Raw genomic sequence first — 17,501 nt, 5'->3', positions numbered from 1 at the left:
CATTAGCTTGCTTGACATAGGAGGGTTGGAAAGAAAAAGCTGTGGGAGCAGCAAGAAGGATCAGCAAAATGGATGCAGCAAGAGAAAAGAAACTGTGCCCCTGATAACAGCAACAATGCAAACAATGGCTAAGAGAGGGATTCAAAGTCTGGCGAACTTGAAAGGCAGTAACAAATGTTCTTTCTAGATGGGGCTGTGCACTGGTAAGTGCGGGGTATAGCAAGTCACCAAACATTCAAACAAAACAGTGCAACAAAAGCAGGTAAAAATGATGCAATAGCAAGCTGCACGGGCCATGGAGCAGTGAGTGCAGGCTTGGAGGAGCCTGGAGTCTGGATGTTGCCCCAGGAATTCTGTCCACCCGCATGCAGGTACAACTCCTGCTGCAGCTGCAATCCCTCTAAAACAGCTGTTGTCAGTGACTAAACCTCTGTTTAGTCTTAGAAACATTGCACTGTTGCTTGCTGTGTGTCCTGCTAAGCAGTGCATGAAATAATCTCAAAAGCTGTACTCGAGGTTGAATCCACTGCCAGTGGCCCTAGAGGGATTTAAAGCTCTCCTCCTGTCTCAAACTGCATCAGCCCCAGGGCAGGGTAGGTTTCTAAAAGAACCTCATGTCCAAACCATACCAGGACCACAGATTTTCCAGTTGAATTAGCTTTTGGGCTTCTGAGGCTGAGCAAAGCTGTGCGATAAAACACACTGGAACGTCTGACCTGAAACCCCTGTCTCCAATTCTTTCAAAACAAATAGCATGTAAAAAAAAGAGCAGGTTTTAACCAGCTTTGGTTTGCAGCCAACATGGGCACATGGTTAGCTTTAGCAGGACTGGACAGCATATGGCACAGCGACCTGGCTTGCTGTGAATAATGGAGTATAATAAAACCTGTCAAACTGCTATTGGCAGCTAGGGTGAGGAAAAACTCTCTGTGCAGAGACAGATTGAGAAAACCTACTTGTCACTGCCATGCAAAATATTTTCCAGCAATTAATATATATTCATAAAGTGCCTCTAAGCCTGTGGTGTTTTATCCCCAGTTCCTGATTTTTTACTGGAATCCTGCACTACTGCAGGGTTGGCAATGTTGGGAATGCTAGCAGCTAGGAGGAACAAAAAACAGGTGCACAGGGAGGGGAAGGAGAAAGAAAAAGAGCCAAGAAACAAGTCCAGAAGAAAGAACAGCAGGAGGAGCTGGAAGGGGTGGTAAGAGGACAGACGAGGGTCATGGCCGCCAACAGGTGTGTTGGCTGAGAAGCTCGTGAAGGGGCTGCTTGTTGGCTGGGGTGGGAGAGTGGGTAATGGTGTGTCTGTGGTCAGGCGAAGGGAGGAGGAGGAGGCAGGATGCTGCCGGCGAAGCTGGTGCTGGCTGGCTCTGTGACTGAGGAGGTCTTTGTTGGGGCTGGGAGTGCTGCATTTTGAGTGCTAAAGCTTGAAGGTAAGGAATCGATAAAGGAGTTTCTTTCTAATCCATCTACCCAGCCAGTCCTGTCAGGGAAATGAGGACTAGGGGAAGTGCAACTCTTCACCTACGGAAGTTCAGCCAGTGCCTGGCCTCTGCGACATCTCTGCAGAGCATGTGGGGCCATGAGGTGGGCTCGCAAGTGCAACTCTGGCTGATGTGCAGGGGACTCCAAGTCCCAGTTCCACCTCCAGCCTGGGGAGGCTGATCCAAGCTTTGCCGCAGCAACACAGGTCAGAATGAACCTTGAATTTTGTCTCTGGAGTCATCAGGCTGAGCTTTGGTTTTAGGCTGCATCTCTGGAGAAAAGCAAGTACCGCAAGGCTTAAGGGCAGCTCAGCCTGAGCTTGTTTGTGCCCCGCAACATTCTTCTCCCTCTGGCCTTGGATTTGTCTGGTTTCTGCAGTTGTCCCATTCCCTGAGAGCACCACAGGCAAGCAGGAGCACTGCTTAGTGATTACATCCTGCCATTTCAAGCGTCAGTCTTGTTTTTTCGAAGAAAATACTGCAAGTGCCTCCCTCAAATGCCTTACAATGTTGCTACTGCTGTTTGGGGTAGCTGGTTTGTGATATCAATGGCCTGCCATAGCTGTGCTAAATGCACTTACATGGGAGCAATAGCAACAATCTGGAATTCAGAAAGTCTACAAACAGTCAGCCTCGTTTTAATTAGTTGAGTACAGAGACTAATTAATATGCAAATGAGGAGCTTAGCAATATTAATCATCTGTTTTACTAGGCTGCTTTACTAAGGAGTTTCTAACGAATTTGCTCATGAAGTTTCCATGACATTAAAAATCAGCTAGACACCGATCTGAGAAATACCCTCCACTTAATATACAGGGAAGAGAGAAAGGGAGGGTGGGGCTTTGTCTTTTTGGAAAGAAAACACCGGTGGCTAAAACTAATTTTGTCTTTGGCAAGTGTCATATAGGCTGAGTCAACCTTTTCCAAACCCTAATTGAAAGCATTTCAACAAGACAGACAGCAGAAAACACTTGGACCAAGAGCTGTGCACGTGTGTCTGTGTGTGTGTTTGCATAGATGCTTGTGAAGCACATATTGACTAAAAAATTGCACAACTGACAAAAATCACAATTTACTAAAAAATAACTATCTACCTTTGACATCTATCAATAGCGCTCAACACTGTAGAGCATAAGCCCCAAGTAAAATCATGGCAGGGTATATCTTCTGTGATTTTCCTTCCTCTATTCCTGTTACTAACAGCTTAAACCACAGTATCTGAAATCCTGCCCCTGAGCTACACCACTCTTTGCTCTGCTAGGTTTAGATTTTGCACTTTGCTGAGCTTCTAGGTGAGTTTGGTGGAACTTCTTGTCAAATTCACTCTCTGATTCTCATACATTACTTCAATGCAATCACATATGTGTTCCCTTCACTGCCCCAGAAAACACAGAAATTAAATAAAGAATGTTTCCATTGATAACAAATCTACTAAAGCATTTCTGTACCTCCTGGTTTTCTTCTCATATCCCTTTACCCCCACATTCCCTCTATTAAAAATGGAGCCTAAATTATTGGCATTATGTGTTCCTTTAAATGACTGAAAAAGGTAGAATGAGATTTTCAAATATCTTCTTGAGTCACAGGTGGGACCAAAAATCTGCCAGCAAAATACTTCAGAAAATTGAAGACAGCCTTAAAAATTAATCCAAAAACACTGGCTGATCTTTAGTGCCAGTAAATGGAGCTTGGGGCTGGCTTGCATTAAAGAGGTTCCTGAGGTTGCAGAGCTGGAAAATGGAAATAGCTCCGCAGCACCTGCCATCACTCCTGAGATAGGCTTCTCCCTCCCAACTGGCCACGTGGAAGATACACATTCCATTTATTCTGAAACAAGACCTGGGCTGAGGCTGCCCTTGCTCTTTGTTCACCTTCACTTAAGTGACAGTCAGGGCATGTTTCCTTCCTGAGCCAGGGATACTGAGATGAGAAGGACAGCTAGGACAGCTGAGCCCTGTGCTCACTCCCAACATCACCTGAAAAATCCTACTGCTGCTAACTGGTACTCAGTTTTTCTATAGCTGTCTGCAACATAGAAAATTGCTTTAATTTTACTTTTTGCATTTAATGAAGGAGCATTGCTCATTGTTCCTCTAATCTCTGTCTCTTTTCATCACTCTTTCCACCATGCTTCTAGCTCCCAGACTCAGGAGCTCTTGGGGTGGTTGCAGTAGTGCCAGGGGAACACCAGGGACTAGGGTCACACTGAGGTCCTTGCAGGACCTCGTGGGGACAGGGCAGGGGCAAAGGGGAAAGGATAGGCTGTGGGTGTATGTCCGGAAGATTTTAGTGTGTCTGAGAGTAAAGAAGGCAAGCAAAGTTGGGGAAATAAGGGCTGGGAGATGTCACACTAGTGTGGGAGGATCTACAGGCTTTGAATCCACCTCAGGAATAGGGTTTATAGAGTCATAGAATCATCTTGGTTGGAAGAGACCCTTAAGATCATCAAGTCCAACCAAAACCTAACTCTAACACTAAACCATCTCCCTAAGAACCTAATCTACGCATCTTTTCAACCCCTCCAGAGATTGTGACTCCACCACTTCCCTGGGAAGCCTGTTCTGGTGCTTCACAGCCCTTTCTGTGAAGAAATGTTTGCAAATATCCAATCTAAACCTCCCCTGGCACAACTTGAGACCATTTCCTCTTGTCCTACTGATCGTCCCACTGTTATGGGTGCATGAGCTCTGATATTCCTCATCATCCTAACAAACCCAATTCTGGCTTTCATGGAAAGAGCTGAGGTGTTATCTCAAACAAAGGATGCTTGCCTGGGTGTTTCCGTTCTTTCAGAGGCGGGTGTGTAGTCTCTCCCGCCATACTCCATGCGGTACAAAGGTCTTTGCTTTCTTCTCTTTCTTCTTTCAAAATGTTTCTGAGTAAGGCTTCCCTTCTTTGCTCTTGTCCTAACATCAGTTGGAGAAGACCCTCTTCCTGATGGCAGGGGCATGCTGGATGGACTGTCCCCCTCTCCCCTGTCAGTCTACACTGTCCCACGTTATACAACCCTCCCCCCTTGGTCCATGCCTTCCCCACCATCCTGTCACAACCCTCATCCTGGACCCCATCCCCATGATCCCACAAACCTCCAACATTCATTAAGATCTGAGCCTCGTATGTTCAGGTACTCATGGCACATTTCATCTCCCTGTCTTCTGCCTGCAGAGCTGGAAAAACTGATTCTGGGACCCACTGAATCCTGATCCACAGCCTGGCAATGGAGCAAACTGGAGGACAGGAGTCTGGAAACCTTCCTACATCCATTAAGGGTCCTCTCCTCTCAGAAGGATGACTTTCTGCCACCTCTCAGCCTCATCCTTCCAGTCACCAAGGTGATAGAGATATCTGCTTCTACAGAACTGCTGAAAGGCTTGGGCTTGTCTTTCCCGGATCAGTCCACCTTTGAGTGGTCATGAGGAACTGACAGGTTGCAGTTTCCAGAACTAACATTTTAGGAAGTTATGAGTGACTGAAAATTGGCAAATAGAACAAAAATGTTTAGCTGGCTTTAGCTGCAGCTGTTGCTAGCACAGCACCCACATCACCAAGCAGAAGGAAAGTCAGGACAAGAGATGGGAAGGTGCAATAAATACAGCCAAGTAGTCTAAAAAGCAAAGACCTGCCATTTTGCTGATATGAGCAAGTTAAAGTAGCCTCTAAATGTAGGGTCTGTGAAACAAGCTCTTTCTAAGCTTAAGACTAATAGCAATGTTCCCAAGGGGGGGAAAAGACCCCATTGATTGGAGAGAATTTTAACAGGGAAATGTTTTCTCTCAGTATTAGCAATGCAAATGACAGCATGGTGCTGGAGTTTGGTAACAGAAGGATGAAATTGTGTAGAAACTGACTGAGGAAAAAAACAGAAAGCATGTTTTTTTTTCCTTTTTCCATGAAAAGGTAAGCAGAACTGAATGACATGAAAAAAAAACAAAACAGGCAGGATATTTTAGCCTATTTTATACAGCAAATTTCCATTGTGTCATTAGCCAGCCTTCTAGAGTCTTTTTGTTTGTCTGGTTGGTTGGCTTTGGTTTGGTTTGGGTGGGCTTTTTTGGGAAAAATTGCAGTATTTAATATGGCTTTATTATTTTTACCACATGTTAGATTTTCCAAGGAAACTGAGGAGCAATCTTCTTGTTCTTCAAATGAAGCACAAAGATAGGAGAAAAGACAAAAAGAAGAGAGCAAATATGATTAAACAGAAGCAGTAAAGTGTCTAATCTCTAACACAGGATCCAACAAAAAAGACCACTGAAATGGTCTTTCCAAGCCCTGGTGTAATGTCTCTGTATAATCTCCTCAAAATAGTGTAAACCACAGTGATTATTAATATATTTTTGGTTGTTTATATGAATCTTGGGGGGGAAAGGAAGCTTCTGCCATTTTAATTCCTTTGTTAATGTCTTTATGAATGCAATTAGCACTTCATTCACGCTTCTTTGTCTCTGGATCCCATTACGATATGGCTTATGCCAACTCCTCTCTCCCAGGAGAGGTGAGGCATCACGCAGCACTCCGCTCAGCTGTGTGGCTGAGCACTGACAAACTCAATTTACTAAAGGAGAGTGTGAGATGACACCAAGCAGTCGCTGTTGCTGTGATATGGACAAATAGCCTCTTTCGTTCCAAACAAGACATCACCTATCCTGGGGAAACGTGTCTGTACATAGGTAAGTGGAAGGAAAACAAGGTTGATTTACCTGACAAGAAAGTAACCTACTGCAGCTGGTCTTCAAACTGAAATATCTAATTATTCCATCGCTTTTTTTACTGTTGTATCTCACCTGCTTACCAGATATCCATTCAGCTGCTTTTCATTTCTAAACATGGCACTAAAGTCACCCCTCTTTTAACCCCATCAGTCTCTACAGTCCTAAACCAGGGATGGATCCAGCCCCTCAAATTTTTCTTATCTGCTCCAAAAGGCTTTGACATGAGCTGAACCCCACGAGCTCCAGCTCCTGAGGCTGCACTGCTGAAAGCCAGACCTTTACATTACCAGGGGCTTGGGCTCACTGGGGTCTGATCCTGACCTCGTCATCCATTGGTGTAAATTGGGAGGGTGCCCAGTGAGATGAGTGGGCTTGCAGTGATGTAAAACTGAAGTCATAAGGAGCTCAAGCGTGTCAGCCTGCGAGGGCAGCTTTTCAGTGCTACATGGACATTTACAGGTGCAGGGACTGTAGGCATCAGGTGTTTGAGTGGTGCAGCACCACTCAGTGCTGCAGTGGGCAGTGACATGGGCAGTGACAAGTCTACGTGTTCCTGAATAAACCCACCGGGTACCAATTCACATCTAAATACTTTTGTGAATCTTGTTCTGAACCCCTTCGAGGCCAAGAGCCAAGGACCAGTCCTGATTCAGGAGTGTGCTCACTGCACACAGCCAGGAAAATCCAGAGAGATTTGAGCCTGTTGGAGCCCAGCAATGCTCCCAGCTGCAGGGTGACAAATTTTTTGCCAGCTTTGTCAGAGCAGAGGATGGAGGTGGATGCAGTTTACTCGCAGAATCAATTCTTTAAAACAGCTACACATATTCTCCCCAGACAGCAGGATGAAGGCAGTGAAGCTACAAGCTGTTCCTCTTGCCAAAAACTTCTGTGGAAGGGAACTGGGGGAAGTGGTTCACAGTGCTGTAGACCCTTTTCCCCCCTCTTTATGCTGGTTCCATGCAGTCTTTGCCTTCCCCAGCGCATCCTGGCACACAAAGCACATAGACAGACAGACACAAGTCCAGGTGCTCCCAGTGGGCTCCCCTCTTGCACCATCCCCTCGTCCCACAGGAACCCACTGCCGGGTAAAGGGGATTGTCTTTTCCATCAAAAAACAGAAAGGAACGAAAAACTGTGGGCTAAAAGCCCAAGGAAAAGAGACAGGAATTCTTTATCGCTTATTAAATGTGCAATTCAAAAGCTGGTGAATAGGGAGATGAAAAGCTCCTGCTGAGAAATGGAGAGAGAAATTGCATTTTGGCCTCGGGGAAACCTGTGCCTATAATATTAAGGATGTGCAAATAAATAAATAAAGGCAATAGCTAGATTTACGTGTCTAATATCCTTGCATGCCGTGATCAATGTCGATATTTTACTTTTTTTATGAGGTTCTCCAAAAATCTATGGCCCTTCCCTTTATTAATTGTACATCCTCATTGCAAAGGTCTTTCGCATGTCTCCAGCAACTAAGTCTTAGCTGTCAACTCCATTAAATTCTATTATAATATGGCATGATTGAATGCTCCAGTGGGATTGGCTAGCCAGTGTGTATTAATATATTATGGAGCGCACAGAGGCAGGCACCAGCACCTTGCTGCATTCACAAAGATGCTGTTGTGTTTACGTTTTTTCTTTCCTCTCCGTGTGGGCATCTGCTGTTTCAGTGGAAACTGGCTTTACTGTAAATTATCCCTTGCAAAAAGAACAACGTAAACTGCAAGGGAGCTTTCCCTGGGACATGGAAGCCAGTGGTCGTCCCTCAAGTGAACAGATCTTATTTTCTTCCTGGGATGTGTTTGTATGACTTTAATTAGTTTGTGTTTGTATAGTATGAAAATCTAGGAGGCCCATGGTATTTAATGTTAGGCAATATTGAAGAGCAGAGGATTTTCCACCTTGCTGGTTAGAAACAGGGATGTTATGCTTGTTATGCTGCTCAGAGCGAGCAGAATCAGAATTCAAATAGATGAGATGACAGTTTTGTTTGTTTGTTTGTTTGTTTGTTTTGGTTTTGGTTTTTTTTAAGTAGGATACACAGAAACATCACCCTTGGCTGCCTGCAAATGAGGAAATATTTCTAATCAAGACAGTTTTAACTGGGGCATAGGGGGATTGGGTGACATATTTTTCGAAGAATGGGGAGAGGACTTTTGTGGTACAAACACCACATTCTTCCACACCAAAAGCTCTGTTTGCTGCCCCTGTGGGAGGAAGGAGTACCTGACGTGGCTGCAAAGCCTGTCTTCACGATTCCTTGCTTCTCTCAGAGCCTAAGCAGCCAGCTGGTGCAAACCCTGAGCTGGTACAAGCTGAAACAGCCCCCTGCAAGCTGGTCCTCTCTCCAAAGGTGAGGAGAGTCCTTGACATGCCACCTTGCCTCCTCCTGCCCCATCACATTTCCTGCTTCATTACCTCACACCCAGCCTCACCCTTCCTTTGCAGGGGGAGGAAGTGGTCATATCATTGCACCTCTTGGATATTTGCATCAGGCTGATGTTTTGCTCCCAGAGTCGGGTTGGGGCTGAGCTGCGTGACTGTCTAGTGGTCTTTTAAACCCCTATAGCATTCAAAGGGGTCTGGCAGATCACACATGTGGGTAGTGGAAGACCTGTGCCTTTTTGGGGCAGTGCATGTAGGGTGGATAGGATGTCACCTATGGTGACAGCTTTTGGACAGTTTAATCCTACCCTTAGTGCATATTTGTAGCCTGAAATGAGCAGCCCAGCTTGGGCACCTGCTGCTTTTCCTAGGAAGGCAAAAGAGAAAAGCACACAAAGACTCTGACTGAAAATCAGTTTAATTCAGAACTGGGGAAAAGACATGTGAAGACATATCCAGGTGTTAAACCATGTGTAGGTCATGAGATCTCTACGTGTCCGGGGATGCTCTGATCTGATGCATTGCTTAGTTAGCAGCCATAAGTCAGCACTTTTAGGTCTCTGGAGAGCTCTGCTGGGTCACCAGCCTCTCAGCCCATTGCAGCTGTGTGCATTGGTGCCATTAGCTCTCTTTTCATGTGTTTACACTTGAATTTTCCAAAGCCCTGTGTGCTCCTGTGAACAGGAATGTGGCCAGGGCAGCACCAGCCACAGCACTACAATGGATGAGCTTTGATGAACATTAAGGCTGTGGCTGCAGACAGAAGATGTAGCCTGACTGTCTTCTGGGGCCATGCTGAGGTCAAACCAAGACTAATTCATGTCTGCCCAGCCAGGATGAGGCTGTCAGGGAGTCAGGCAGGTCTCTGTGTACCTTGATAGTGCACTGTAGGCAAACCTTGTGAAGTTCTTCAGTTATTGGGGGTGGCTATCACAACAATATTGCCTGAAATGCAGCCTCTTTCTCCTCCCATGATTTGTTCAGGATCGTATTCTGTGCTGTGCGGTTTCAGTTCCCATGTTTCTGATATACTAATTGCCTTGGTCAGAGATGTTGCCTTGCCCAACTCAATCTGGTTTTAAAGACAAAAACTCACCTAATTCCATAATTCATCCTTAGCATCACACTTCACTTGCTTCCAGGAATCATAGACTGATTGATTGATCTGTCACAACAAGGGCTAAAGACTGTCTAGTATTAGGGGCTGAGGCCAGGGAGAAAAAGATGCTGCTCATACTAATAGATTGTAATTCTTTTCCCAGAGGATATCATTGCCTTTAGCCAATTCAAGAGAATAACCATCCAATTTAGAAGAATAAAAATAATCATTATGGTTACAACAGTGACCGGGGGAAAAAAGAAGTAAAAAAAAATCAAACCTTTTTGAGAAGCAAAAGAGGAAAGGAGATCTTCTACTGCTTTGCTAAAGATGTACTTCATCTTAGTGCCTGTGCTGCACAGAGAGGAAAACCAGTTTGCTTTGTTCCTCCTGAAGCCAAGTCAAGGGGCAACAGTGTAAAACAGAAGCATGAGCTATGTTTTCCTAGATCTGAGGAAGATGTAAATGTGTAAAACATGATGGAAGATGTTGGATTTATTTTTCCTTTTTTTATTTTTTTTTATTTTTATTATTATTATTTCTCTCTCAGGAATGGTCTGACAGCCCCAGGCTGGAGTATGTGTCTCTCCCAACTACTCTGTCACCCGGGTAACCATGGAGACCATGACGATCGATTAGATGCCATCTGATCTCAACCTCATAAAAAAAACCCACGTGCACCCGTGCGCACACACATACGTGCACGCACTCACAAAAAAAATAAAAAGAAAAAAAAAAAGAGAGAAAAAAACCAGGCAGCAGATGGCAACCAGGCCACTAGACCTGTCTCCAGAGAGAGCAAGCTGGGGAGAGACAAAGAAGAGACAAAGAAGGAAAAGGTGGAGAGGGAGAAGACAAAGAAGCAAAGAGATAAGGGGAGAGAAAGGAAAGAGGGAGAGATGGGAGCGAGTCCTCAGCTGGTGTGATTTCTGAGGGACCTGTTTGGGTGGAGCAGTGATCATTTACACTGCCTGCAAGTCTGCCTTGCTTTGAGGGTGGAGGCTGAGGCTGACAGAGATAGAGGAAGAGGAGAAAAGTATAAAAATACCAGGTCAAATCCAAGGGAAAGCCCACAGAAGTGCAGTAAATGTGCCCTTGTGCACATCTGCCCCTGCAGCAGCTAATGCCCACCTATAACTGGTCAGGCCAAATAAGGTCTCTCTCTAAGGATGTGGGAAGGGGTCCAAATGAAGATAAGAGCTCCTGCACTAGCTCTCTACCATGAAGAGGACTGCTGCTATGCTGTGGTCACCCCACTTGTGATCTCAACTTTGTGAGGGATGGAGGCAGAGAAGCCACCTCACCTGCACCTCACCTCTGAGGAACCCATGGGCTGTCCAGCCAGACACACTCTCACTAGGCTGAAGGTGAACAGCAAGAGTAAAACTGCCTGAAACCCTTCACAGCATGAACTCCTGTGTCTGTACAACACCCACAACAGCTAGGTCCTTCCACCTGCTGGAGACTCCTGTGGAAATGCCGAATAACTAAATAAAACATAAAGGGATCTTGGAATTGTAGGACAAGTGATTGGACTGAGATCCAAACAGCATCTGGGAAAATAAATTGGGGTTTTAACCATCCCTCTGTGGGGAGATACCAAAATGAAACAAGTTAGAGACTCTCTGAAGTCTCACAGAAAGGATCCTATGGTCCATTTTTGTGCTGCTGTCAAGAAGTTAAAATGCTTTTTAAATACAAACTGATTTGAAAATGAGCAGGCCCAGAGCAGAGAAGAGAGGGTGCAAGCAGCAGAAGGCCAGACTTATGTATGTAACTCCATGGACCTCTTTGGGAAGTCGTGACTGGTATTTCTGTGATCCGCACTGAGCATCTCCATCTGTGAGAAAGAGGTCCCTCTGGTGGGAACTTCACCTCACCCTACCATGAATATCTAAAATAGACTAGATGAGTTGCATCATCCTTTTCTTCAGGGAGTTTAAAGGGAGCCAGGAGGAACTATATTAGATGAAATGGGAACATAAGAAATTAACAGACATGAATCCCTCTTCAGTTGCGTCAGTAGCACCAAGACTGCTGCTAAATAACTTATCTTTTTCTTCATCCTCCTTTTATAGACACATATGCAATCACATCATAGCAGACAGGAGCTGGTTCCTAGGGATACCTTCCTAATATGCTGTCAAGAATGGTGGGCACTGTGTGGATGATACCTTCACTGTGAGGACATTACCAGATGAGGAAAATGCTCCATGTTCGGGACATGTTGACTCAAGTGAGTTTGAAAGTTGCTCTCGGGAACAGTGGACACCTTGAAAATTCAGCAACTGACAGTGTGTGCTCACCAAAGTTAACCTTATTTTCTTCAAATGGGGATAGTCTTCTCTTGAAGATGGTACCAGTCAGTTGTTGGGCAGGGTGTGGAGGGCAGGGGCCTGATGATTGTCTGAAGAGGGGCTTCTTTGACACCAGCTCTGAAGAAGGTGCTAACTCACCTTCTCTTTAAGGAGTGGATGAAGAGGACCAGATCTGTATTCATGATGCATAGAGGTTAGTCATATGTGTGTTCATCCTTCAATGGGTTTCCTGAAACATTCAAACCAGGATATTATCTACACTGATACCTGTTTGCTTCTTAGATTGACATTTACCCTAGTTAAGAAAGCAATCCAAACTCAAGTGACGAACACTACCCGTGAACATTAGTGAATCCAGAGAATACTTCTGCAGATTCCCCAAGATGGCTTACATCCCAAATCCTTATTTTCAGATTTCTGATTTCTTCTCTGAATCACTCCTTTTAAAAGAAAGCTTCATTTATGTATCTTAGAGTAAGCATAGAAGGGAAATAAATCAGAAAACTGAGAAGAGATTGCTGTTGGTGAACTGCACTCATGAAAGCATTTTTTCCTAGATACCTTCAAGGAAGATGAAAGCACAAAGTCATCTTTTGTTCTCAGATACCCCTCTGAAAAGTCGCATGGGATATTTCTGCAGCCAGACTGTTATTCTTGATTTGCAGTGAAGAAGTTGAAAAGGAAGCATGACAAGTCATCTCACAGGGGTCTGATCAAGTCTAACGTAATCCACCTTAACACACTAGTTATTCCATTCAACCTTAGTCCTTCATCAGGAAAGAGTCCTGTACTTCTCTGAGTGTAAGCCAGTGACAGTGGATTAGTGTCACTAATGGAGGGATGAAATTGCTCTAAGAAGGCTAAAGGTCTAGCTATCATGAGTGTGATTCTTGAAATGAAGGAGAAACGGATCAGGCATCCAGAAAGAGCTGAGTTCCAGAACCATTAGAGCCGTGTTGTGTCTGAAGACCAGTACCGTTTCAGGTGAAATTTGTTTCATTAGGTAAAGTACTAGATTAAAAGCAGAAAGAGCCAATGAATGTTCTATGATCTGTATTACACAGGACAAAAAAAAAAAAAAAAAACAAACCACAAAGCAACAACAAAAAAAACCAAACCAAAACATAACATTAGTGTCCCAGTTCACTTCTTAGCCTAGTGGTAAAATTTTGCTTCCTTGAAATCAAGAGCAAGTTGTTCTGTGGGTCAGATTTTCCTCTCTGTTTTTTTTTTCCTAGCAGATGGGTAATGGGAAAATAAATTATCCCCATTTAGCCAGAAATCCGTGGCACTGACCCAGTCTGTCCTGAGACACTTGTCTTCCTGTTCTCTTGCAGAGGGGAGAGGTTGATTAGTGTTTGGTGGTTTAAGCAACTTCAGTACTCACAACGAGCTCCTGTGAATTTTTTCTGGGATGGAAGGCCTGAAAAGTCCTAAGTAATTTCTAGCTCCATAGAGAAATGACAGAATTGATGTTTCTGGTTGTGTTAACAGCTCACCAGGGGCTCACAACAAGCTTCCCTGGTCTCCACAGCCTTTCTTTTGATGAAGCCTAAGAGAGGGACCACAGCTATACCAATGCTGATCACACAATAAGAGATGCTTCATGGCACCTCACCAGCAGCAAGAACAAATGTATGCCCTAGTGAGAAGGCTTTTTTTTTTAAGTTGGCATTAAGCTGGGTATAGGTAGGCAGGGTAGAAGCATGTTCAAACATTTTCTAATTACTAACACATCTATCTCCCAGCAGAACTGAGTATTCATTATCCTCAAGGCCGGAGGGCAACATTATTGCTGCAGTGTTTTGTCACCAGGCTACCATGTTGAGTGGTGGTAGCATGTGATACTGTATTTTAAAGCAAATTATTCCAAATCTCACCCAATCAGTAAACAAATACCACCTCAGAGATACTGCAAGAGGAACAGGAACTGGACAATAGGCTGAATTTGGACTGTTGGGTTGACAGGGTTTTGCTTGACAAGCAAGCTGTTTTACTTTCTCCTGCCTGCCAAAAGACGACTGAGAAGCCTGGTTTGGAGCAAATCACCAGAGCGATACCCAGGGAATTTTCTGAAATACACAATAAAGGAAATCAATATCCCATAATGATGTAACATAGGAGTACAAGAAACCCGGCATGTTTGGTGTCTGTGACAAATTCTGAGTGGTTGATTTCTCTGTTTTGTCTTAGTTGCTGCAGATTACATGACCATATCCTTAGAAGCAGAGCACAGAACATTTTGATTTGAATGACCATAGCTAAGTTCCCAAAAATCAAGAGGCACTGAAACAAATACGCCCTTATCTTCAGAGCTCCTGGACAACCATAAACCCTCTAGCTGCTATTGAAAACAAATACAATTTTATTTAGATGGTAGGATCTGAGAGATCAATTGTATATTCAGGCATACAAGCCACTGTGCTTACATAGGTAATTAACAGTGCTTGTGAGCATTCCTTTTGAAATTACATCCATGATGGACACTCGTCAAACAGAGCTCACTGTTCTTGCTCTTCAGAGAACCGTTCTTTTCCCACTGGCTTAACTGGCAGAGGCGTCAGATTTCTCTCACAAGAAAGTACTTCCCTGCAGATTGTTGTCACCTGTCCTCACTTCCAACAGTCCTACCAGCCAGTCTGCAAGCCAGAAAGCTTCCTTTCACTTCAGTGAAGTGCATGTACCCTCCACTTCTTCTGTTTTCAGCCAAACTCAATGTTTTCTCACAACTCTGCCTCCTCATCCTGCATCTTATTTTCCACCTGCACACTTAGCCCAGCTATATCCCAAAAGACTGACCATTCCAGCCTCCTCTACACCAAGAGCCATTCCTCCTTCAAATAATTTCTCAGAGCTTTTCTCAGTCTTTTTTGAACAAAAAGTCAATAAAAACATTCTTAATTCAACCCCAGGCTCTCACACAAAGGCACCAGCTCACAAAGCAGGACAAGGACAGATTTGATTTAAAGATCTCTGAAATGGCCTTTTTGCCTAATGAACTCATTGTAAATATTTTATTTCCACAGCGGCAAGAACAAACTATAAAGGGAGAGGCTGAAGAGCAATAGCAATAACCCTAGAATGGGGCAAGGGGGTTTTATTTTGAGCAAAGAGTATGTGTGGGAAGAGTACCTAGTTTGGCTAGCCAATGACCAAGGGACAGCACAAGTACAAGGAAAATACTGAAGGATGAAGTAAGGAACAAAACAATAAAGCATATGCAACATAGAAGTAAGAAAGTCGGAACTGGAGTCTTCAAGACAGAGGTTGCCAACAAGAGGGTGGCCAGGCACACAGACCTGAATAACCATGCATGAAAGAGTGGTGGGCACAGCCTGATATCAGTGGAAGACCTTGGTGGTCCATGTAGCATGGAGGCACAGTGTAATTAATGGGAGGTGTAAGAATACATTAGCTTCCTGGGAAAACCAGTCCTTCTAGCACTCCCTCAAACAAAATAGTCATCTGAAATTGAATGGAACAGTACTGAAATGCTTCTGAGCGTCTGAGTGATGCCACGGCATTTTATCAGGCTGATATGGCTCAAGTAGTAACAAATCGGAGATGTTTATGAGCATTGATTCCCTTTTCAGGTCTGACATGGGGTGAGGTGCTGCAGGTCTCATGAGGCACCTGTCTGCAATGCTGGGTTTTAAGGGTGTGAGCAACTCTGTCGGAAAAGCCTCCCATGGGACAGGGAATTCCTGCTGGCTAGAGTATTTAAAGCTAAGCAAAACATTAGTAAAGATACTTTAGTTTATAAGCATATGCTGGGTGAAAAAGGGAACAGATGGGACCTCATTAATCTCTTCCATCTCTAGTTTTCATGAGCCCCTTTTCTATTTTGTATTGCCCCATGCCTGCATGCTATATACATAAGGGACTCAGCAGAAGGGTGACCCTATCACTATTTGTAAAATAACACCTACGCTTATGTCCCATTAAAGAAATAATGACACTAATAATAGTAATAATATGACCTGAGGGCTCTGAGGAGACCCAAGCTGTGGGCCAGAAGAAGCAGGGCTGGGAAAACCCACTATAAGCAAGAGTCTTCAGTGTGGGCTGTCCTTCTGAAAGGGTAAGGACAACAAACACTGGAGCCTGAGTTTAGCTTCTGAGTCTGGATGGTTTTGTATCTTTGTTAATGAAATTAGTTAGAGTTTTTTACCAGTTCTCTGTCCTTGCTCAGCCATCCTATTTTTATGACAGAGGGCCTTAAGCTAAAGAGCAAGAGGGCCACTTACTCCTGGCTGCTCATGATGGACCAAATTCACTAATTTCAAGCCCTTCTACATTAATTTGCCTGTTGGCTGGCCACAATCATAGAATCATAGAATGGTTCAGGTTAGAAGGGACTTTAAGGATCATCTAGTTCTAACCACCCTGCCTTGGGCAGGGACGCCTTCCACTAGACCAGGTTGCTCAAAGCCACATCCAACCTGGCCTTGAACACAGCCAGGAATGGGACATCCACAGTTTCTCTGGGCAGCTTGTTCTAGTGCCTCATCACCCTCATGGTGAAAACTTTCTTCCTTATATTTAATCTAAATCTATCCTCTTTCAGTTTAAAGCCATTACCCCTTGTCATATCACTACATGCACTTGTAAAAAGTCGCTTTCCAGCTGTCTTATAAGTCTCCCTTCAGTATTGGAAGGCTGCAATAAGGCCTCCCCGGAGCCTTCTCTTCTCCAGGCTGAACAACCCCAGCTCTCTCAGCCTGTCCTCACAGCAGAGGTGCTCCATCCCTCTGATCATTTTGTGGCCTCCTCTGGCCCCTCTCCAACAGGTCCATGTCTTTCCTGTGCTGAGGGCTCCAGAGCTGGATGCACAGCTCCAGGTGGTGTCTCACCAGAGTGGAGGAGAGGAGCAGAATCACCTTCCTTGACCTGCTGGTTACATTGAGACCAGCCATGAAACTCATCTTTAGATCCTTATTTTTCAATACCACAAGTCCCAAGATTTGTTTCTATCTCAAGTCAAAAATCATGCAGAATTCCTAATGTGAATAATTTACATTAGGGAATGGTATGACAGCTAGTTAGATCAACACACTCAGATAAGTTCCCTCCTCCCTCAAGCATGCTCGAAGCTCAACATGACCTGATCTTACTGCTAGGAACTCTTTTTCCTGTTTTTTTATTGTGGTGTTTTGGAGGGGTGGGGTGGGGGTGTGGGTTTGGGGCTTTGGTTTTGTGTGTGTGTGTGTGTGTGTGTGTGTGTTTTTTGGGGTGGTTTTTGTGGTTTTTGGTTGGTTGGTTGGTTGGTTTTGTTTTTTTTTTTCCTTCTCCTTACTCTTTTCCTACTCCTTCCTTCTTTCTCTCCTTTTCTTACACTTTTCCTACCTTTTCCCTGCTTCTCTCCTTCCAGTAAACCGTCATCTCTCCTTGCCCTTACGTAGTACAAAACCCTGTTTTATCTCAATAAAGGAGGATTCAGACAAGATGAAACAGAGTGGGTGCTCACGGCTTCCAGGCCTCTTTCAGACAGCGCTTAGCCCAACGA

At 44.4% G+C, this 17,501-nt stretch overlaps 1 long non-coding RNA gene across 1 annotated transcript; it reads left to right on the top strand.

The window, feature by feature from the left end:
- Positions 1–1,051: 1,051 nt before the first annotated feature.
- On the top strand, positions 1,052–6,409 carry LOC110365465 (uncharacterized). The gene is made up of 3 exons (XR_002424968.2): positions 1,052–1,239; positions 4,653–4,819; positions 5,592–6,409. It is a non-coding gene; the product is annotated as an uncharacterized LOC110365465 (long non-coding RNA).
- The last annotated feature ends 11,092 nt before the right edge of the window (positions 6,410–17,501 follow it).

The sequence above is a fragment of the Columba livia genome, chromosome 1 (genome assembly GCF_036013475.1).
Source record: "Columba livia isolate bColLiv1 breed racing homer chromosome 1, bColLiv1.pat.W.v2, whole genome shotgun sequence".
NCBI lineage: Eukaryota > Metazoa > Chordata > Aves > Columbiformes > Columbidae > Columba > Columba livia.
The sequence above is the reverse complement of the archived record's forward strand: the minus strand, read 5'-3'. Positions and strand labels throughout refer to the sequence as shown.